This window comes from Mastigoproctus giganteus, chromosome 12 (assembly GCF_048544385.1).
Source record: "Mastigoproctus giganteus isolate SK-2022 chromosome 12, ASM4854438v1, whole genome shotgun sequence".
Taxonomy (NCBI): Eukaryota; Metazoa; Arthropoda; class Arachnida; order Uropygi; family Thelyphonidae; genus Mastigoproctus; species Mastigoproctus giganteus.
Genome location: NC_143586.1, coordinates 104,763,388 through 104,787,445, shown reverse-complemented (window position 1 = coordinate 104,787,445; position 24,058 = coordinate 104,763,388). Strand labels below are relative to the sequence as shown.

The 24,058-nt window shown below is 39.0% G+C and overlaps 1 protein-coding gene across 1 annotated transcript in view; it reads right to left on the bottom strand.

Moving 5' to 3' along the window:
* The window catches only part of LOC150077316 (uncharacterized), a 635,658-nt gene extending 612,253 nt beyond the window's left edge, over positions 1 to 23,405 (bottom strand). Inside the window, exon 1 of the mRNA XM_090386756.1 lies at positions 23,310 to 23,405. The gene's annotated coding sequence lies outside the window, so the exon portion shown is untranslated. The remainder of the gene's footprint in view (positions 1 to 23,309) is intronic.
* Between the last annotated feature and the right edge of the window lie 653 nt (positions 23,406 to 24,058).

The following is a 24,058-nucleotide window of genomic DNA, read 5'->3' as shown; positions in this document are numbered from 1 at the left end:
CTTCCGAGCAGCGTCTATTGTATACGACGCAATCCTCCTTGCCGAAGGAGAGCTTCGTCCCCCCTCGTTGCCTCCCTCCCCCCCACTCTTACTCCGAATCCACCTCCCAGGCAGCCCTAGGGCAAGAAAGACAGTTGCTACAGGCCTAGTTTGTTGACACATTCTTACAATGGAGCCACAAATGGGGTCAACTGATCGCTATTATGGCGAGTCGCACAATCGACAGAGCGTGCAATCAGCTCTGGCCAGCAGTTGTGCCTAAGCCCCCGCTGGTCAGTATTGAATGCCTGTGACACGAGAGACGGACACGCTAACAATTGTGTCCACCTCCTCGGTTCCAACTGAGGCCCTACAAATCCCAGGTCAGTCTCTTAAATCCTCTGATTCTACCCATCTAGCTGGTTCAAGCCGATTTGCTTCCTTTCTAGAGCACTGTAATCTCATCCAAAGATGGCTGAGAAGGAGCAACGTAATCTGCCTCAACAGTCTTCATTCGAGAACTTTATCATACTACCTGCCACTTCCCCCTAGTAAACAACGTTTTCACACAGAAACAACGGTTTCGGATAGCATCTCTCACGTTCGGCAAAGTACAGCTTTGTGCATCGCGCGCGCGTGTGCGTGAAAGAGAGAAAATAGAATGTTTGAAACTCACTGGAAAGAAAGCGGATATCCGATAAGATAAAGAAATCGCCTAATTCTGCACTTATTATGCTAGTAAACTCTTAAGCTACACGAATAAGGCATTTATGAAACCACCCAATACTATTTCAGCGATCGTTTTGTAGCCTTTAATTTAAACCGACTTGAATACATATTAATCTTACCAGAAAAATAATATAACATGAATTGCACAATCTGCAACCCACTGGATGTTTTATATATTAAGTGCTCTTACACACACAAGCTCCTAGCGCCTCTATAATTAGTCCTATAATGGGGTGTTGTTAATGGGATGTCGACTGACTTGGGTACGGTGGAGGATCAGTGAGGGTAGAGTCAATAAATAATCGAGCTTTCCATGTGGTTCCATAATATTGAGTGCCATCAGCTCACACATCTGTTACTAACAGGTGGCCAGTAAACTCCTCCATCCGTACGCGAAATGTAAGAATATCAGTGAAATTGAAGTACTGCATCCGATTATTCTCACTGCACTTGTCCCCTAATATGAATCCCAAAAGTATAACTTTTCCATACGAAAAGGAAGTGAAGCGTGGAGTGATAGATGCACTCTTTAGGAGAACTCAATTACAGCATTTTTCCAAAAATATTATTGCATCATGACAGAGGTTGTTTTTTTAACTTAAAATTACGTTATATTTGATATAATTCAAAATCTTTGTAAATATTTTAAGTAATTAATTTCAAAACGCACGGCACCTTCATATTTACCAGAAAGATGCTGGTTGTTTTGTACTTTTAGGCACAGAAACGCAGGCCATATTGGACTACATATAATGTCTGTGTCACGTGTGTATATATACTGAGTGATCTCTGGACTATGACCACCTACCTAATACTTCGTAGGTCCTCCTTTTGTCCTCAGTACAGCAGCTATCCGACGTGGCATTGATTCAACAAGATGTCGGAAGCATTCGGGAGGGATGGCCAACCAAGCTGTGTGCAATGCGGTCAGCAATGCAGGTATGGACGTGATTGGTGTATTCAAACGCCTGATATGCCTTTCCATAGTGTCCAACAAGTGCTTTATGGGATTGATATCGGTGGAGTTCAGAGGCCAATTGATATGCTGGAAGTCAGAACTGTGTTCCTCAAACCATTCCTGTACAAGTGCCCGATGGCTCTGCTCATTTTCATCTTGGAAGACACCATCGCCATTCGGGAAAAAAGTGTAACATAGCGGGGTGTACACAGTCAGCAAGCAGTTGACGATAGCGGAACCAGTGAAACGTTGTTTCACATACACCAGGGGTCCAAGTTCCTGCCAGTGAAACATGCCCCACACCATACAACCACCTCCACCGGCCTGCACTTTTGATAACATGCATGACGGATGAAGAGCCTCATGTTGTTGACGCCAAATCCGTACACGACCATCCACGGTGTGGAGTAAATAACGTGACTCATCCGACCAGCACACCTTCTTCCAGTCTTCTAACGTCCAACTTCCATGCTCTTTGCACCAGGCGAGTCTTTTACGCCGATGAACCTTGGTTAGGAGAGGATGCCGTAGGGGTAGTCTGCTGGTATAGCTCATACATGCGAGGTGCGACTCATGGTCATGCCAGATATTGTTCCGGTTTGGCCCATGTTGTATTGGGTAGTCAACTCTTCAACAGTGCTGCACCTGTTCGAGTCGTCGGACCCGGCGCTCACCTCTAACATCAACCTTTCGCTGACCTTTGCAGATCTGCCGTCGGGTCGTTGTTTGACCATTTTGATGTCAGTCCTGGTACACTTTAACTACGGCGGCTCTCGAACACCCCACCAGTTCAGCCGTTTGGGAAATCGAGGCACCAGCTCGTCGAGCACCCACAATCTGTCCTTTATCAAAGTGCGATAAATCCTTCCTTTTTACCCATCACGTTTGATTTGCTGTTTGCCCGACGAAAAACCAGAGATTCCGGGAGAAAAAACAATGCTACCCACGCCTGTTGCCAACTAACTCAGCCACGTTGTGAAAAAAGGGTCAAAGAAATTTCTCATCTGATTGACGGGATTCGAACTCAGTTCTTTTACACCTGCTACGTGGAGGACGGTGATTGTACCAAATGTGCTACCCACTACGTCTCAGAAAGATGCAGAGATAGACTATGAGTACAGAGATACATCATACTCCATTCAATGTGTAGCACAATTCAGATTTTATTTTCATCAGGCGAAACTACTAGATGTGTAGTAGCTAATAGCGCACGTCCTCCATCGCTTTAACAGTACTGCGAAACCTATCTTCCGATATGGCCCTTCAAAAGTCCAAACAGGTGGCAGTGATGTGTCTAAACTATTAGGATGGTGCGACAGTAGTCCTTCAGCCCATCTCTCACAAAATTGTGACACAGTTGTCGGTTATCGCAACTGTTATATGAGGACGTCTTTTTTCCTGAAGTTAACATATTCCTCCTCTGACTACATCACGATATTTCCTCCGTACAGCTTTGAAACAATTCCTCAAAGCACTACAGCAGTGGGCAGCGTTAACGGTACATCTAACGGGGTCAAACTTTGGTCCACTGTACAATCCTCAAAAGTGTTTTTCTTTTTGTTTTGTTTGTATGTTATGGTGTAAGGCTTCAGGCTCATCAGCAATTTAGGCCACACTGCGCCGTATATAATGTCTTGCATGCGTTCTGTGGTTGATTTTGTTTGCTGGATGAAAAACCCATGCTACCTTCGTCTGAGACAGACTAACTCAGCCACATTGTGAAAAACACCCATAAAAATTTCCTCGCATCATTGACGGGATTCGAACTCGGGTCTTTTCCAAACGGTGTGAGGATGACAGTGATTATATCAACTGTGCTGCCCTTCAATGAAAAATAGCATCTAAGGGCTCCTTCTATCCCAGAAATGGAAGTATCCTCAACTTCAATGGGCAAAGGGAATAAAATCAAGACCATTTTCACTCGATGTGACAGAACAGCAAAGAAATCCTCTATGCTATTCGCGAGGGTACTTCTTAAAACTGTATGTTAGTCTCTCTGGAAATTTCTCTCGATGAAACGTACTTTTAAAATTCATTGAAAAATAAAGGTCCAGGAATATTCTTAACTGTAATATTCTGAACTAAATTAACCATCATTTTTTTTTTGGACAAAAGTCACTAAAATCTGTTCTAAGGTTAATCGTGGCATAAAAAAATACACATCATCGAATAAAGCTCATTCTGGTCAGTTGCCAAACTACCTAATGGACGTTTGGATATTTTTTTATCATCCGAATTAAAGTTAAGAGTGAACAGAGTTTAGTTTGCACGAGAGCGAATATAACTATTATAGAAGCATAAGTGAATGCAACAGAAAGTCTGTGTGTGTGTGTTTATATAATATTGTAAGGCTGATTTCGATTCCTGTACCTAAAGTAAAGAAACATAAAGAAGTAGAGAGCTGAAATACTAAAGGGAGCAGAGCCACTTAAAGAAGTTGTAAGTGTCTTTCAGGAGATGACAGGTGATTACTGTGGTTGCTAAGTGCTACCTAAAAACCGGTTAGAGAGAGAGAGAGAGAAAGAGAGAGAAAATTAATCATTACATTAGAGGTATGTGTGTGCGCGCGTGTGTAAACTTTATCAGGAAGCATGCCAAGTGAGTTTCTAAGTCCTCTTCTTTGAATCTGTCAGAAGAAACGGGCTGCAAAAGGCGTTTTTAACTGTCGGACGGAGGCTTTCGCTGCTGATAAAGCGGTTCTTCAATGTTTTTCACTGTGACTAATTAAAATACGGTAATCCGCAAATTCTTGTAGTATTTGGTCGAGATTATGTCAGCTTCGAAGATTGCAAACCCTGGCGAAAATCTTAAAGAAACTTCGTCCTCGAGAGTAATGTCAGCCGTTCTTTGAAGACAACACTGGCCATTTGGAGAGCTCAGTTGTAATTTCCAATCTTAACCCCATGAAGTAAGAAGGAAAGGGGAAGTAGAGACTTAACAGAAATAATTTTCGCCCACCACCCGCTTATCTAATAAGAGATCCCAATTAGACCCTAATATCCACGCTTATTGGAGTAATGATTGGCTGCTCTTTTTTTTTTTTTTTCTTTCCTTTTTGCCGCCTAGTTCCGCGCGCTTCGTCTCCCCCCCCCCTCTGACGTCTGCGGATACCTCCCCGTTACGTCCGATGATGGAGAACAAAGGAGCGGAGTTTTCATTTAGATGAATCATTGAGGGTTATTGCAGACGCAAATTGTCAGCTCTCTCGTGAAATCCGCCACTCGCTGAAAGAGATACGGTTGGTGACGGCTTTATGAAAATACCCTTCCTCGGCTAAACGTAAGAAGATTGTTGAAAGGCTACCGTAGCAGGAAGTCACTATAACCCGGACTTTAGGCAGCAGATTTCTGCGGCACATTATGAAGAGAAATTTCCATTCTCTTCCAGAAGCAAGGATTAATTCGGTCCTCGAGGAAACGAACGTCAGCAGTTCCTTTCACCAGGCCACGTCATCAACGTTCAAGAGGACAATGAAGGGCTAATAGTCCACTTTTCAATATCAAATCACATAGCCTTCTTTCTATCGGAGAATCGAGGAATGTGCGACTGCTTCATCTGACACCATTTGCTTTCAAAATATTTCGTTTAATTTAACGCGCATAATTTAAAACCAATTGATGGCCAATATCTCAAATTCGTGACTTAAATGGCTATGTTTTTGGTTTTAAATTAAAAGTTAATAAAACACCAACTGTCAACTACATTTTTAAACGCGTGGTTCTTCTTTGGATTGTATATGATTTTAAAAAATGATTAAAAAATGCTGAAAAGATTTTTAAAAAATTCAAATGATCATCTATTGTTAATTCTTCTTCTTAATGATCGAATCTGCCTAAAGATGGTATCAATAAATCCATTAAACGTAAAGATTCTGGTGGCGCTGACCACTCATTGCTGATTTGCCTAAAATAAAGATCTTAAAGTACTCCGAAGATGCATATGGAAATATAAACTCCATCTAAGAAAGTATAAAGCGATCCAATGTATCATCAATAGGGCACTGGACCTATCTTCTGCTTTCGTTCAACAGATGACCTCTCACTTGTCAGGGAAACAATTTATCAGTCGCTAATGTCTCGGTGTCTCCAGGTGGTCGTTTCGGCGCCTTCAACCTGATGATGCTCAGTTCAGACAGGTCAGAAAGTTGACTTGACCTAAGCCTCAATCCTAGCCGCCATCCATTAACGAAAACTAGACTCTTTGGGTAGGTATAAACGGCATTTCTCTGTTTTAGCGGTCGAGTGAACCACTCCATCAGCCTCTCGGTCACGTGATGTGACAGTTAGAACATTTAACCCCTTCGCCCGACACTTCTTCTGCCCTCAGAGACGCGCATGAGGGTCAGATGGCAAGCTGTACTTGGTTTGGTTTCCTGTAAGTGTTCCCCAGATAACGTAACACGTGGAAGTCCTCTATATCACGGGAAAGGAAAGCGCCAGTAGTGAATTCACGGCGATGTTGCGGAAGGTTAGCTGCCTTAATCAATCTTCTGACTTGGCAAATTGTGCGAGGCACCTCTGTCCTCTGAGACTAAAGCAGTGGAGGGCTGTGTCCAGTTCGGTGTGTTGGTTTGGCTTTCGGCTTAGGTGGTTGAAAGAGCAATCAGAAAATGAATCAAGTTGTGTATAATTGAATTTAAGTATCCAAGGTCAAATCAGCTTTCACATTAATAATTTTTGTTTTAAAGTGAAACGCTGGTGGAGGTAGACACTCAAACCAAAGTGCACGTACGCACAGAACGTTCTTGATAAAATATCGGTACCGCATTTAAGTGTAAGAAACAGTAGTTCGTCTTTCCCCGCTTTTATTTATGTATGGACTGATGTTGAGGACAAACTGTTTGAGATAAGTGACAAGCGAAAAAAGTACACTGTTGATATCATCTACTGAACAAGATCCGCATTGGTTTCGATGGGTGTAAGAATTTCCAAATCATCAGCAAATCTTAGCATATCTGAGCTTTGGGCTACAAATGGAGAAATCCAGATCCTTATTTAATTATTAGTACAGCTCTTAAAAGCTACAACACAGAAATTGCATTGTCTTTCATAGGAAAAGAAAGAGTTTTCAGCTTAATAAATGCAAGCTTCACCACATACTACGTTTACCTCAGGTGAAGATGTGGGACCTGCAACATGGTCCACGCAATTGAGAACGTGAAAAAGAAAAATTAAATCAATAGTTCATTACCAGTTTAATACTAAATTAATAATAGTTAACCTCCAAAGCAGATCTTCAACGCTCCAGAATGTTCCTTTCATATTCACCCTTCTTTTCTCAACTTTTCCTAGTGAATTCTATTTCATTTGGCATTATCTTGACATAGTTATCGCACACTAATATCTGACCTTTCCTGTTTCCTCTCTTTCACAACATTTAATACTTCCAGCTCGCATCTATACAAATATACACTCTGTGAACTTGCTAAAACTTTTCCTGTGAGCTTCTGTTCAAGAAGCCCGTGTTAATTTGCAACGGTCAAAAATACAGGAGCATCATCACACTGTTGAATTAATAGTATGCATTCCCATCTCAGTCATTCGCACATTCATCTCTTTCCAACAAGCTCATAATTGCTCTTTGTCACTCAGCCAAATATGTCATTTACACTCCCTGGCTCAAAGCCTACAGTTTGATTGAAGCAAATGTAGGGCCTTTTAATCAATGCCAACATAACTGTTCACCTCACTCATTAGCAAAATGAGAAGGACAATCTTTCAACGCAGATTCTTCACAAATATTTATGTAATCGTGTAGATGCTCACTCGTTCTTTTTAAGAGGGAAGTGGAGACCTAGTAAAGACTAAGATTGTTATGCGTGTGTGGTCAGGGAAAATAATCTTTAATAATCTGACTTTTTCTTAACATTTTATAACGCCACTTGCAAGATCTCCGGGGGAGTTTTTTTTTGAAGAAATGTTACTGAATGATGGTTTAATTTTATAGATAAGGTCACGCTGATGTTTCAAATTGCAAAAGTCTGGGCATTCAGAGTAAATTTACGAAAACGATTGAGTCTGGAACAGCGTAGGGTTAGTCTCCACTGAATATATTTATTGGATTTGATGAATAATATTACGTAGGAAATATTTCAGAGAAAGATGAATCGTCTCTTATTGGGAATCTCAATGGAGCGCGTTTATCGATAGTTATAAGGGACATAGATGTCACGGCAGATGTGATATATGCATCCTCATGATTTGGGAAGTACCACTGAAAATGAGGAGGCTATATACCTCATTCAAAATATTGAGCAATTTCTAGTAAGAAGAATGAAATGATCTGTAAATGGACAATACTGCGCGGTTTAAAATAGAGGTTCGTTTAAAATAAAATGGCGGATGGCTTTCTATGCCATCTAGCAGTTGGGATTTTGCCATTTCTGTAGTACATCTTTATAAATGTCAAAGAGGCTACTAATCCATCATCTAGTGAGCTTAAAAAATTGCACAAATTGCAGCATTGAAAACTATACATACCGTACCTGTCACAGAAATAATTCTTGCTTCTCCAAAGACTTTAAGGATACAATTATACAGATACAATTATAAGAAGGTGTTCCCCCCCAAAAAAACTAGCAAACGAATGCAATGGAGGTCCATCTTCACTGACAAAAGTTCCTCGGATTAAGGAAGGCCGTGCATTATATAAACGTCTACAACCGCGTTCAAATAACAGAAGGATTTTTAGGATGAAAAAGAAGGAATTTGCCTTGTAATAGGGCAAATTTAAACAGCCGTTTGAACAATTTAAAGATGACAGGCGTTAGATACCATCGTATACTCAAGACCCGAATTAGATAAAATTGAGATTTTAACCTTCAACACACTGCTGTTATAGTACACCGCTCATTTTCCATCATTACTGCTAGCTTAGTTTTGGAACTTTAAGAGGTGTGTATGCCAACGGAGTGTAACATCTATTACACCGTTCGTCAAACACCTTTCTCTCAAGAAACCATGACGTCTTAGCATATGCTAAGAAGATATCATCTGTAGTCCAGATAAAGTAAATAAATTTTATGCTTATACTCCGAACGGTCATAAGGGTCAGAGAAATTCATAAAACAGGCAGAATAAAAGAAGAACATCGCCATATTTAGCAGCTACGTGAGCGTGAAGACGGCCAGTGTTGGTTTTTGATTTTCAACAGACTTTACTTCTAAAATGTACGCCTGATTTAGTCTAAACTCCTCTGACCTAGTGGCAGTGTCTGCACGGCTAGACAGCGGTTATAATCACCATCCTCCCCACACCGGGTGGAAAAAGGGCCAGGATTTGAATCGTGTCAATGACGCGAGGAACTTTTATAGACTTTTTTTCAATCCAACTGAGTCAGTCGGTCTCAGGCGTGGACAGTAAGGTTCCCCACCCCCAAACGGAAACTCGGGTTTTTCGACCAGCAAAATAGGCAAATCGACTACAGAACACACTCAACTTATGGACATATTACACATGGGCTCATAAGTTCGGACTTGGGTGGCCCTAATAAGACTTTAACCATGGTTGACCATGGACTTTAACCATGGTCAACTGTAGATCTTATTGTGATGTAACCTGCCTTCTCCAATCTAGATAGCTGTAAAGTAGTTTTTCTTCGGAGGTAATAATAATAATAATAAATGGCCATGATATTATCAGCAAGGGTGAATTATTTGTTACATCAACCAACTTGCTTACTATCTCTGTTTACTCCACAAAAACGTGGGAAATTAGAGGTTCGACAATTCCCTTAAGCAGTTATGTCAATCAGATTTTCCTTTCAAATCAGCAATTTGTTCTTATAACTACTGAAACTTGACTTTTACTAGTTTTCGGAAAATCTACACTACTCATCTTATTAATCTGGATATTTTAATGGTGTATATTGTAGATGTTTCTTACTTATTTATCTATTGTCCTACCACCTTCTTGCTGGATCGATAAGGAAACCAGTTACGTGTTTTGTATATAAAATTAATGTACACTGAGTAGCTACTTCATTAGGTAAATGTATCTAACAGCGAGAGCGGACTCTCTTTAGCTGTCAAGAAGAGCCTGCAACCGTTGTGACGTGGACTCAACGATGTGTTGATGGTGTTCCTCAGGTATTCTGGTCCATGTTAACTAAATTTCTTCTCATGCAAAGTGGATAGTTACAGATCTCTGCTCCGAGTAGCTCTTTCCATCTCAGGCCCACAAGAGCACAATTCGATTGAGAGCTGGTGACTGGAGGCCATTGCAGTAGACTGAATTTCGTTCTCATATTTCCGGAATCAGTTCTGCTCAAAATTTTGGCCTTGTGGCACCACCCATTCTCAAATGGATACAATGCAGCCACGGAGGGATGCACCTGGTCGAAAATAATCTCCAAATAATCTATAGCATCCAAATGTTGTTCTATTGGTATCAAGGGACTCAATGAGAACGACACAAACACTCCCACACCATTACACCTCCACCACCAGTCTGCATTTTTGACAGTTTATAGGATGGGTCCATAAACTCATGCTGATTTCGCCATATTTTGGTCCTCTCATCAGCATGAAGCAGCAGGAATCGGGATTCGTCAGACCAGGCAACATTTTTCCAATCCTCCAGTCTTCAGTGTTGGTGTTGCAGAGCTAACTGTAACCGCACCTTCTTGTTTTTTTTTTTGCTTACAGGAGGGAACCCGGCCTGTTCTCCGCTGGAATACTCCATCCGTGACAAGGGGCGAATTGTGCGTTCTGAAATACCTCGTAGATACTGCTCATTTAATTGGTTGTTATTTGACTGATTGCAGCCTTTCTGATCCGTGGGTTTCTCGTGGGGTGGAGAGGTATTGGGCAGGCTTTCCTGGTAAGTGGCCGGAAACAACATACACACCCACACTGCACGAACATAACGTTACACACATACTGGTCTTTTATGGAGTTCTGTATTCATCACGACGTACCATGGCGGAGTTGAACTGGCCTTCAGGAACGCCGCTCTATACATGTCATACTGATGCATCTGACTCCGACTATCATTCTGTGTTCCCATAAATCTGTCATCTTCCGCATTCTCGCGCTGAATTGCACACATTCAGCATCTACGTACTGCCCATCTGCTTTATATCGCATGGTACAAACACGTGATGTTCTTACTAGAGCAGTGCTGTAGGGTAGGCATCTAATAAAGTAGCCACTCAGTGTATCTTGTTCCGTTTTATTTTTAATAACTCTGTAAGCTGATACTAAAACACATCAAGAAGCCCACTACCTTAATACCAAGAAGCTCAGAATCTTGTTGTTATGGGTCTTTTGTATCAATCATCTGGAAATCACAATACCATTTGAACTATCCTTAAGAACGATATCATCATACTGTGCTACACGCGAGGGCATCAGGGGTCGTAATTACTGTAGAAATTATACTTTTTTTTTGTTCTACATGGATTGCATATTCTGTTCATCACATTCATATAATTTTGTTCAAGACTCAAAAGATTTGATTTTATTAAGCATTTTGTAATTCCTTCAACCAATATTTCCTATTTCAGTGTATGGAGATTGTTTCTGTTTTGGATTACAGAAATCCAGATTACAAAAGTAAGGTTAACATAAGAATAACGTTTAAATTCAGAAATGGGTTAGATTAACAAATTACGTTGATATATACATAGTAAGAAGAGAAACAGTACAGAGGATACAGAAAAGAGGAAAAACAAAAACAGACAAAGAATGCATATAAAGTTATCCACCCAGTTCAGAGGATGGGGAGGAAATCGAGATCGAATGGAGCGTGTCGCCAGAGTTGCGAGTTCACAGTCTGTGTGAGCATTTATAGAGTGAGTTTCCAGAGTAAGTTTTCGTGTCAGTGATGCGTGAGCAAACAGTATGAGGTTTGACAATTTATGATAAATCCTCATCGTGAGAAATCCACAGCCCAGATTGATATCAAGGTGACTGAGGGAGGACAGAGCAAGTTGGGATGTCGCAATCAAATGAACGATATCACAGAGAGTGTCACTAGGTCCTAATTAGAAACGGGCGTCGTAATGTGGTGGTGGTGGTGTGTGAAACCAGTGGTGGGTGAAGCCGTTTTTTTCGATGCACGATTGAGAGAATGGAGGTCTGCAAAGCCGGAGGATGTATTTCCTGTAAGGGTGATTGGTAGCAAATTTGTTGATGGAGCATCAGTTTTCTGTGCTTGTTTAAGTATTTGATAAAGAACGAAGCGACCAGAAAGATGCAGGATGGACTGGAGAGAGCAGATTGCAGGTGTTGCTCTAAGTTGAGGAAACGAAACCCTTCAGTCAGGGAGAGAGATCCTAGAAATAGGAAGATTTGATGAGTCTAGTGATCAATTTTACCGTAATAAGGAGTCTCCTTTCGTCTATAAATGGGAGGAGCCTAAGAACACCTAAGGCGTGAGACATCGCTATGGTAAGGAGCTGGAGTGTGATCCTATGTTTATAGATTGGCCACTTGAGGTGCCAGAATCCTGCAAAAATCTGTTTGATGATGGTCAGTGCGGCTGAAGCCCAGGTCTTTGTATCACAAAGTAGTGCGATATACAACAGACTTGATATATTTCGCCCTGATAACCTTATCTGAGATGTTTTTTTTTTTATTTCCACTTAATGCATGCAGCACAATTGAGGAATTTGTTAATGTGATGGTTGGATCTTAGTCGATCCCTAAATCACAGTAAGTGAACTGAGTACAGCTGGAACTGAGGCTTCTCCAGGTATGGATGAGATGGTAGCTGGGTTGTTCTTCAAGGAGTAGAGCATGCATTTTAACGCTTGCTGGACTGATGTTGAGGCCAAACTGTTTGAGATAAGTGACAAGCGAAAAAAGTACACTGTTGATATCATCTGTAATCTGAACAAGATCTGCATTGGTTTTGATGGGTGTAAGAATTTCCAAATCATCAGCAAATGTTAGCATATCTGAGCTTTGGGCTACAAATGGAGAAATTAAAGCAGTAAAGAGGAGGAGGAGGCTAGAGACGATGTCACTCAATATATATTTGCACTGTCTATATTGCAATTCAAATATATTATACACTGTTCATGCAGTCAACCACCCCGTGTTTGGCCTGGTAACACATGCGTCCCGGTGGAAACAAGTAAATGTGACACTGCAAGTTGTTGGAAAGAGTGTGGAAGTCCATTTGACAAATAATTTTTGAGCATGAAGTGCTATTGTACGATCGAGGAAGAGCGATGAAAGGAAGTGCAAGGAATCTCCACCTATATAGAAGTGGTCGTCGAGTAGCAGGAGAAAAGGAACTTCAATGGCATCAAAAGCTGCTTCGATGGCAAGTTCTTCCTCTTTCCGCAATTGAGCGGAGAGAACATCGCCAAGAGATAGATCCGAAATCATATTTCATAGGCAGTGGATTCTTGACCACGCTGCTAGTTTATCTTTTTAAGATGATTCAAGGAAAACATGTTCATATTTGACAATCTCTGCTTCCAGAAGTATACGGATTCCGTCCTTTTAGAGCAGACAGAGTTTGTAGTGATCCCTCCTGGTGGCTAGGGACGCACTTAGTTGTGGCCGACCTCCCCGTGGTGTAGACGGACACTGTGGCCTTCCCGGTGACGAATTGGCCAGAAACAACTAAACAACAACACACACGTATATGCATATATTACGGTTTGCATCAAAAGGCGTGCTTTTTTTGATTCAAATCCTTTCAGGAAAGTAGATGACATCATCATGCAGAAGAGGAACTGCCACTACTGAGATTAAGTTAGGTCAAAGGAAGGCTGTCCAGGATCTTCCGCCTAGATTTTTTTGTCCGACAGAAACTTTCTGTAGTCGCAGTCGAGGGCCTGAAGAGTTGGTAACATTTGGGCTGGAAAGAAGAACCTGTCAGTCAGCACCAGCCTATTAATACCGGATGATAATGATGGTGTCGCCTGAGGTTGAACTGTGGAGTCCTCTGAGCTCAGTTCCGAGAAGTTCAGGATGTCAATCATTCCGGAAACACCTTGACCGTCAAGGTGAAGTGGCGTTCAGCAGAGATGGCAGTCTCTTAATTTCAAGAATGCGCTATTAACTTCAATGCACTATCTAGGTTGTTTTCTGTTGTGTAGGGATGCGCAGCTTATTGGTGACCCACCGCAGCAGCCAGTACCCATTAGCATAGATCTTCTTAATTGTGGTCGTTGAGCCGAAGACCTAAATTTCAGCTCCGTATAAGATGGCACAATATGTCGCCATCTTATACGGAGTTTCTAACATGTATTGGATCTTTCCCATGCAGCAGTTGTTTGTTAATCCATCTGTTTTGCGAAACTTGATTAATCGTTCTATTTGGACATGAAATGTGAGCCTAAGATCAAAAATTATCCAAAGGTCAGTGCAAGTACAAAAGTTATCCCAAAGTCAGTGCAGGTACAAAAGTTATCCCAAAGTCAGTGCATACTCTCCAAAATAAAATATAATTTTGTTTGTACTCAATAAAATATAACACACATAGTATGATGAAGAAGAAAAAATTTCTAACCTACCTTCAAAATTTGTCAGTTCAAGATTCAAAATATAAAGATTTAAAAAAAATTAATAAAAACATGTAAAACCATATTAGCCTGTCTTTCTGTATTGAGTGTCGTGGTCCACTCAATATATATTTGCACTGTCTATATTGCAATGCAAATATATTATACACTGTTCACACAGTCAACCATCCCCGTGTTCAGCCTGGTAACACATGCGTCCCGGTGGAAACGGGTAAACGTGACACTGCAAGTTCTTGGCATGAGATCTATAAGCAGTACTCTTGATCAGAATAACATTAATTTATGACATTTTTGTGTTAAGATTTATACCTAAACTCGTTGTCTGTTTTGCGTTGTGAGCCAACATTTTTGGTTTCCCACAACCTTTCGTTATTTCATCCACTAGGTTTTTTTTGCTAAGCCATTGGGGAATGATTTTTCCTGGTGGTGGCTTGGGCCATCAGGGCATCAACCGATATTGCACTTCCATCTATGGCTGCCTTACTTTGCCTTTAAGGGTAACAAAGTGGCTGGATGACAACACGAACAACAGAATCCCACAATACGCAAACACAGATGCACAAATCTCTACATCCAGCCTTTACAGTGACTTGTATTTATACAGAGGACTTTATCTGAGCGGGTAGCGCAACTGTATATAATCACTGTCCTCCCAGCACCGAGAGGAAAAGGCCCGGGTATGAATCCCATCGATGACGCGAGGAACTTTAGTGGGCTTTTTTTTCACTCCGTGGCTGAGGTAGTCGGTCTCAGACGTAGATAGCAAGGTTTTTTCTCCCCATAAACTGGAGTTTTTCCCAGCAAACAGGCAAATCGACCAGAGAACACTCAATTTACAGACAAATAAATACATGGGTAGATGTAATCATTTACGGGGACACTAATATCATAATTTGGTATGGAGGATGTTTTCTTTGGAATCATTTGGAGCCCCCATACCCCTGTTCTTATGAATGTTAAAACTACCTATTAATTGTGGATGATCAGGCACACCCCTTCACGGTGACTGTCTTTCCGGAACGCACAGGTGTGTTCCAGCACCCTGCTGAGTTGTCGATATTGTTCGAGAGTGGTTCACCGAACACGAAAGCGACTTCCAGGTGCTACCATGGCCGCAAAATTCACCGGATATGAATCCCATAGAACATATCGTGGATTACATTGATCGACCTTTGGATCCTTCACCTCGGACTATCGCAGATCTACAGGCAATGCTAGACATAACATACATCCGGCAACGTTCAGAAACGTTATAGAGTCCACGACTCGTCGCGTTGCGGAGACTGGCTGCAAAAGGAGGACATATCCGCTGTTAGGATTCTGTCCAGTCTATCTCGGAAGCCGTGATACACTGAACAGAATCCATCATCCCTTATGAAATGATGGATTCCCTCCAGCATCCCTTATGAGAGATAAGCATCTCACATCTTACTTCTCAGAGCAAATAGTGAGCGTGTATGTTTTCGGATAGGTGGCTCTTTCGTGTTGAACGTAATGAGCAGAGACTCCACCTTCTGGTGGACCATCATGACCTTTATCGCAAACCCAATGGGATCCCACGACCGACCACTGCTCTACACCATTATGAATAGCAGTGTTTGCAGTCTCTGTCCACCCCATCCCCTCCAGACGAAGGGATTTAAGTCTTTTTTTTTACCCAGCGGCTGAATTATTCGAGAGTTGCATCGTTCTTGCCAAACATTTCCGATTTTACCCAGAAAGTCTGGCAAACCAACCACCTCTCTTTCTCTCTTCACTCAACTTTTCAGTTCTCGAGAACGAAATAATATTTCTAAATTCTGAAATGCATGGGACTATGGTAACTAAATATCTCAAGTAAAAAAAAAAAACAAAAAAAAAAAAAAGAAATTAAGGGACAGATTTTATTAATTTACAACAACCTCAGATTCTTTTGCTATAGGCTAAAGACACCATCATCTTCATAAACACGAATAGATCTCGTATAGAAAAATAATATCTTGCAGTGATCCGCATAAATATTGCATACTTTTTACGAAAACCCTAAACACGAAAGGCACAGTACGAACAGTGAATGTGTAGAAAGCTCAGAAGGAAAAAAGATACTCGTTGATATTAGAATTTAATTTCTGTAAATGCAATTTTATAGAAATATTGTGAAGGAAGGCCGTTCCAGAAACAAAAAGTAGAAGTGATAAGTGAGGAAGAGGAAACCTTTAGTTTTCTCTGAGTCTGGAATTGGACAGTGAGTTGCTGTTGAATAGCTGAGGGATTTTTCAGACTGGTTTGGAAAAGAGTGGGGGAATTGCGGATGCCAATTCAGAAGAACATTGCCTGTCGAAATGTTTATTGAAAATATTTCTATGAGACAGTGGATGTAGAGGGTTTAAATAAAGATGGGTCATTGAGTAACCTGACTGCCCTTTTTTGAACAGAATATACGAGCTTGAGAGAGTTTCTGGAAGAATCTTGGAATACTGTTCCAAGATATGGGAACAACAATCCTAGGTACAGAAGATTTGAGATCTGTCAGAGTTAGCAGCTGTTTAGAAGAATAGTAATACCGAAAGCGAAAAATAAAATAGCTTTTTGATGCATAGGAAGTAATATTTATTTTTGATGTGCTTATGCCAAGAGAGAGCGAAAGTTATAGTAATCGCCTATAGATATGTGAAATTGTCAAGAAATTTCATTGTCGTCCAAGACAAACATCGGAGCAATAGACTTTTTTGCGAGAAATAATACAAGAATGAGTTTTAGAAGTATTGTTCTTTGCCACATTTGAGAACTACTTGAAGATGGGCATTTAAGGAAATGATGGTGGATTTTCGAGAAATTGAAACGGTTTGTATGAGGTTCTTAAACTAGAAGGTGGAATGTAGTGCGCTATCATAGATAAAACTACAAATAGAATTCCCAATCAGTGTAAAAAGGTCATTAATACACAAGAGGAAAATAATGGAAGACCATGTGAACAACAGCATTAGTGGAGAAGCTAAAAGACAGAGAGTGGTTTACCATCACCCGCAATGAGCGGTCAGAGAGAATTATGAACAACCTTTATGGCAAAACGCGATCAAAAGACTTAAAAATGTCGAGTTTGCTTGGGTTTCACCAAATTTTTCCATTGAATTTGTCCAAAAAAAGGCAGTATACCACCAAGGGTGACAAATGACGGAATCCATACTGCCGATCACTGATCAGATGATTTCGAAAAAATCGAAATAGTTTAAAAGGTAGCAGTTGATGGAGGCTGATTAATTCTCTGGATTAATTTTTTTGGATATGTCATTATTGGATTAATCTTTTGGAAAAAAAAATATTGGAAAAGGTTTTGGGATTGATCATTATTGGACTAATCCATTAATCTTTTCTGTATTAATTGGGCTAATTAATCGATTAATCCAGAAAAAGGAGAAGCAAGTGTAGTGAGATGATAACTGGGAGAAAAGGATTTGTCACCCTTGTTAGGAAACTTAGAAATATATGGGTAATCAAACACGAGGAAACACAAATACCACTAATATACAAAAGTATAAAAGGCGACGTACAACAGGCGCAAGCTCAGTAGTACAGCTTTTGAGAACAAGTAGTGAAATTCCATCATGACCTGGAACTATTTTGGCAGCATCAAGATTGTTCAGAATTCCTCTAATATCTTTCTGTCAGAAGAGTCCTGCAAGCATTGAGTGGAGTGTATTGGATATGGTAGGAGGTGACTTACAAAAATGATCGTCGATACAAGAGGTAAAAGAAAAGTGGTATGCTAACAATTCAGCTTCATACTTAGCTAAAGATGCAATAGCACCATCAAGTTGTAACAAGGTGGAAGTATGGATAAAAGCTGCGGCCGATAGGTTTGAGAACGGACCAGAAGGCTCGACTACCATTTGAACAAGAAGAAAATTTTATAGCTTTAGTTCGTTCAAAACCAAGTTTGATTTGTTTAATAATTATTTTACAAATGTTGCGATCTTTAGTGAAGGCAGATTTGTATACAAGCCAATTGCGATATGCAACATTCTTATCTTGGAGAGTCTTAGCACATTTAGTGGAAAGCCAAGGTTTAATGAAAGGACGAGATTTAAGGGCGGAATAAGGAATAAAAGATTTCATCCTTACAAGAATGATTTCTCTGATATGATCTGAGCAACATTAGGATCGGAAGTTTAAAAACAATAATCTATCATGGAAGAGGAAAATAAACCATGCGAATCATCCTATTTCGCATTCTTGTAATGCCAAACAACCAGAGAGTGAGATTGGCCAAGAAAGAGAGAGAGAGGTTACATTGGAGAAGAAACCATCAACCATCACCAAGTTGTTACCCGCAGTACTCAAAGGCATGCTAACAGTAACTATATTTTTAAGGGCTGCTGGTCAAGAAAAGATCAAGAGAGTTGAGTGTCCAGTTAGAAATCTTTATTGAAATAATAATAATACAAATCGAGGTTAGGATTCTGATATGCTTATATTGTCTGATATTAGATTAAGAAGTTGGCTAATCTCAAAAACTTAAGCAAAAAATCCCATAAACATTAAAATCGCAGAAGAAAATTGCCTCACTGTTAGGGAGAGTTCGACAAGAGAAAGTGGAGTTTCAAAGAAAGGAAGTCAAAGGGTTCCAACTGATTAGAGATTTTAAGCCAGAGGACAACAAAAAAGAGAAGATTCCAGATCATGAAGTCTTTGAACAAAGAATATCAGAGGTGACATATGTACAAGTACTATATTTAAAGATAAAAGGCATCACAGAGCGAAGAATAATTAAAGAGTTGATTTATAATTAACTCATCTAAGTTAATTAATAATTAACTTAGATGAGTAGTGACTGGTGTAAACGATAGTTGAGATTCCATCAACAAACGTAAGCGGCGATTAACAGATTGCAGGTGGAAATGGACATCACTGAGATAGGAACTGAGACCACGACTATTTGGGAAATTAATGCGACAGTCATTGCTCAGCTTTAGTCCGTTCTATTTGTTTGATTATTCATTGATGCATTTTGCAGAAAACATTGTTGTTTCAACCCCCGACTTACTCGGACTCCCTCCGGTCACTAGCTGGCAGCGTAAAAGCGCGAGATTATATACTAACTGATCCAGATGCCTCATAGAGAGTTAGGCATGCAAAAACCGTTTTAAAGATGTATCCTCGAAACGTATGGAATATTGTATCTTGACATATTGTCCTTCATAAACCTAAAAAGACATAAAATCAATATACTATGATTACACGATAAATGCTCAACCTTTACCGTGAACTAATGCTAAAGATTTAGAAGAAAATTTCCTCCAATATCTCTAGAATACTATCCTTGTAGACACAATAGTAAACTAAGCCTTCAAGAGGCTTTCATTGAGCCTCTTAAAGCCCTCATTGAAACTTTAATTTCTTTAAGCCTTCATTGAAGCTTTTCATATTCTCTTAAAAGTTTTAAATTAGCCAAACATTTATATATTTCCTTAGTTTACTATTAAAGAATTTGCTTGTTTGGACAAATAAAAAAAATTAAAACTCATTATATAATATAGAATATATTCAAACTAAAATTTTTGATAAAACTAAATGATAAACATCAATATATAATTTATTATAATTATCACAATTATATATAATAATAATAATGATATAAAATACAAAATAAAAATATGTATTATAATAATTATTTAATGCAATATCGTCTTTAGCCATTAATTTGTAGAAGATTAACTTGGAATCATTAAATGAACTTTATTTTATTGTGAAAAATTAAAAGCAGATTTTGAAACTAATTTGAGTTTTATTATGTTTCAGTAATATAATATTCTTTTTGTAGTGCAGGCAAGGGAAAAAGGAGGAGAAATTTAAGTGCTTAAAACATTTAATTTCATCTTATAATGCTTAATTTCTGAAGCTTACATCCTACAATTTCCTTCAAACGCTCAATTTAAGAAAAAGTGGTTCTCGGTTTATGGGCCTTACCTGACCTTACCGAAGGTGTTATGGAGCCCGTGGACAACGCATTAAATAGCCCAGCTATACCACATATAACATACACGGGAGCAAATATATCCGAGGTACTAACAGCAAGCAAATTGGCTTTTATCCTCCATACCAAGATAAAGTATAGCGATTGTAATTGAAAAGTTCTGTTTCTAACTTATTATCTCGCTAAACAGACACTGCAGCTACAGAATAAATGCAGTGTAGAGGCATGAGATACTTCGTTACTTTAGTTGTCTCGGCATTTATTTTAAATAGCCATGGTAACTTCCATTTAGGATAAGCAACCGCAATGACCTCCTCAGCGTTGTTTGTACAGGCAAAGGCAGTTGCTGAGATGAGTTAAGTTGAGTTGTTTAAAATTTGCAAGAGACGGCGAGGGCCATGAGGAATCGGTGCAGGGTATCTGTATTCTATGATTGCTTGTTTAAAAACACGAATTTCGTGGTGACAAGTTGCAATCCTAGATGTTTATCTCAATGGACCCAGTGTGGCAACTATAAACTTTATTTAATATGCTTCATTGTACGTTACCCCATTGATCAACTTCACCGAAGCTACAAAATGCAGATGCCTTTTGTAGCCTTCATCCACGTCACAATGCAACCGATCCCGTTGACCTATGTCACAAAATGCAAATCATCCGCATCACCCAAGTCATAAAATCCAAATGATCCGCTTCCCTCAGCTAATTTTGGGTGATGTGGATCAGTAACAATATTGAATTTGAACGCCTATATTAACTTTGAGTTTTTGGTTTTGGCTCTAAGTTATTTTCACACATCATATATCAGAGAGGAGGGTAAATAATTTGACATAGGACAATGTCTATTTTGCGACTTTTATATTCCATTTATAGCTTAGGTAACCTGACTTTCCTCTTCTTATGTAAACTCTAGTTTCCACAAGAAGACTATAGAAACCGGGGATTCTGAAAGACTTATTTTTCACATGATAGTATAGAAGATTTGCCACTTATCCTCGTTTGGCAAGGTCTGGATTCGAATCCTCTCAGACAATGGAGGAATTTTGAAAGGTTCACTTCAATCAGCAATCTAGTTAGTCGATCTCGGGAATTTGATTTTTCCAAATTTTTCTAAAAAAGTCAAATCTCACAACGTCCAAATCGGTCCATGACTTCAGTTTTGTGCAGATATAGTACACGACATTTTTATAGTACAATTAAAGTATGATATCATAGCAACTGGAGTTCTTGTACATTACAGTTTAATAGTAATCGATGAACAAAAATTTCCCAAAGACAAGACATCAACAAGAAGCAATATTTTCATTAATTTTTCTTAAAGAAAAACTAACTTCTGTTTAATAATTTTCTTTCGCGAGGAAGGTGAAGATTGCTTCTGTATTGTCCTACGAATAAATGGACATATTAAAGGAATTATCATTATAAAACTATTTCTAGACTTAAAGAATCACAAGCTCTTTATTTACACACTATTATATTGCGAAAACTTCACACTAAGAGATTAATGGTAAGTATTAAGATATTTCTGTTAACTAAAATGATAATTACGTAAAACTGGCTAATTAAATAGGGTGAACAATCAATGCTTGCGCAGAATTAAATATACGATAAACATATATTTCGAGCATCCTGATAAAATTACGATTTTTCTCCTTTGCTAATTGTCACAAATATTTAGCTGTGCGATCACAATTTTAAAAGAAAAAAACTAATATATTCTAAACACTGAACATATTAAATGCTTTTAGCGTTGATAATAATAATATAGAAAGAACGCTTGCAATAGTTTGTTTTGTTTTAAACTTTGTTTATCTTTATTTGTAATACGTTTGTGATACGTAAGCCAAGCATGTATGCTGCTGTGTATTGCAGGGGAGCATCCTTTACAGGGATTTTAGATTTCTAACTTCACGCTGCTTATTAATTCGCAGCAGATTGGATTAAGGAAAAAAATATCCACTCGTTTGATCTACATGATAATTAATACTTATAGTATTAATTATCCTTCTCTGTGCCCCATTTCTTTTAGTAGAAATCTCTTTAGTCATGAATAATTCCAACTGCATTAATGTTTCTATTTTGCTAATTATTTCAATCTCAATTAATTAAATTTGCTAATCTTAAATTTATGTTTCTTTTTTTAAATAAAACCCAGTTATTGACATTTACGAGTTACTTAGGTTGAAAGGTAGGCATTGCACTTATTACAGCAATGGACAAAATGGAAGTAACGCTATATAACATAAACAATTTTAAAAGAACTCGCTCTCTCTAAATACTTATATATGTATAACGGATACTAACAGCTCTTCTCGGTTGATGCTAATTTCTCCAAGATCTTTTTTGTTGTTCTACACGGTTCATTTGAGGCGCACTTTACTGGGGTTCCTGAAAAATGCGAAACTCAAGAGGTGGTTAGGGCATTTCCATAAGCGGGATTTTTTTTTTCTATTTATTTGTTGTACGTGCACAGTTCTTGAACACATACGACAACCGTAAAGAGAATTCCGAAGAGCAAACATTAACCTTTATCACAAAGGCTTCTGGGAACAATTTTCTAAAGTACAAACAAGTGAGTTGGTAAACAAAACCAACATCACATTACATTCAAGCGGAATACCTGAAAGGGGGAAAAAACTGCAGTCTATGATACTCAGAAAGGGAGGGCTTCAGGAAAATACGTAAGCGTGATTAAGCAAGCCACGTGAGTTAAAGTTGAGCTGAAAAGATATCATAATTCTAGAAGAAAGCGTGTATAAAGCAAGAAGGTTATTTGTGTGAGAGTAAATATACAAATGACTACAAATCGAATGTCTTTTTAAATCTTTTTCTAATACTTTAGGAAGAGAAATTTGACTTTTCTTTTTAAATGTTTCCAAATAACTTGTTTCTATGGTTATATCCAAGCCAAAGGGAAAAAAATCGATATTAAAGTGTACATTAATCAGTTTGTTATAACAACTTTACTTAATTTTTTTTTCATAGAGTATATTTAATACGCAAAAGTTTAAAATTTTGTCAAAGTTAAAAAGAAGTACCAAAGTACATATTTTTGAAATTCACGCCAATGTCTATCGATCCATTCGATCAACGTAATCACTTCAATGAGAAAGCTGTGCTCCCGCATCAGATGATCGCGATATAAGTGCATGCCAATATAACACAAACGCTGATAATCGACAATACACAGTTGCCAACGATACAACTTACCTGCTAACAGTTAGAGAGATATCGGAACTTCTTCCGTTAGCATCTAAGGATCTTACGCTCCTCGTGAGTTTCAAGTGTCTCTGACGCCAACAACACACCTCTGGATCAGCGAACTCGGGCGTGTCGATCTAAACCGCCACCCCCCATATATCGCCACTTCTTCCCCCCTAAAACTCCTTAATTCATCTTCTTGCTCCTTCCTCATTGGCTGCCGATAGCAGCTACTTGTAGGGAGCAACAAATGGTCTCCTTAGGCACGCGACACATGTATGCCGGACCACAAGTGATAAACGATGGAAAATCGCGAATTTATTTTTTATATGCGTTTCCATGTGAATTTGTGTAAATATTGGGAAGAGGCAGATGTTTGTTTCCTCAAAGGATGTGGTAAATAACATATGCCAAAGGTTAAAAATTAGATAAATTATACGGATAACTGTTCCGAGTTTATGAAATTGGAAAATAACTTTAAAATGTTCAAGTACTACTTCTGAAACGAAAGATGCGGATTTCTGCCTCTGCTTAGCGACTTCATAATTCGAAAAGTGAGAATACAAATGTACAGTAAAGGAAGAAAAATAAAGTAGCAGAAATGACAAACTATATATATTGAGGGGAACAAAATAATGGAAACAGCTAATATGAAAGTAGCAGTTTTTGTAATGGCTGTGTGACGTATTTATGAACATGCAATGATGATTTAGTTTTGTTTCTTTTTCCTGATAGGAGGAAATGTGGCAAAAATGGTG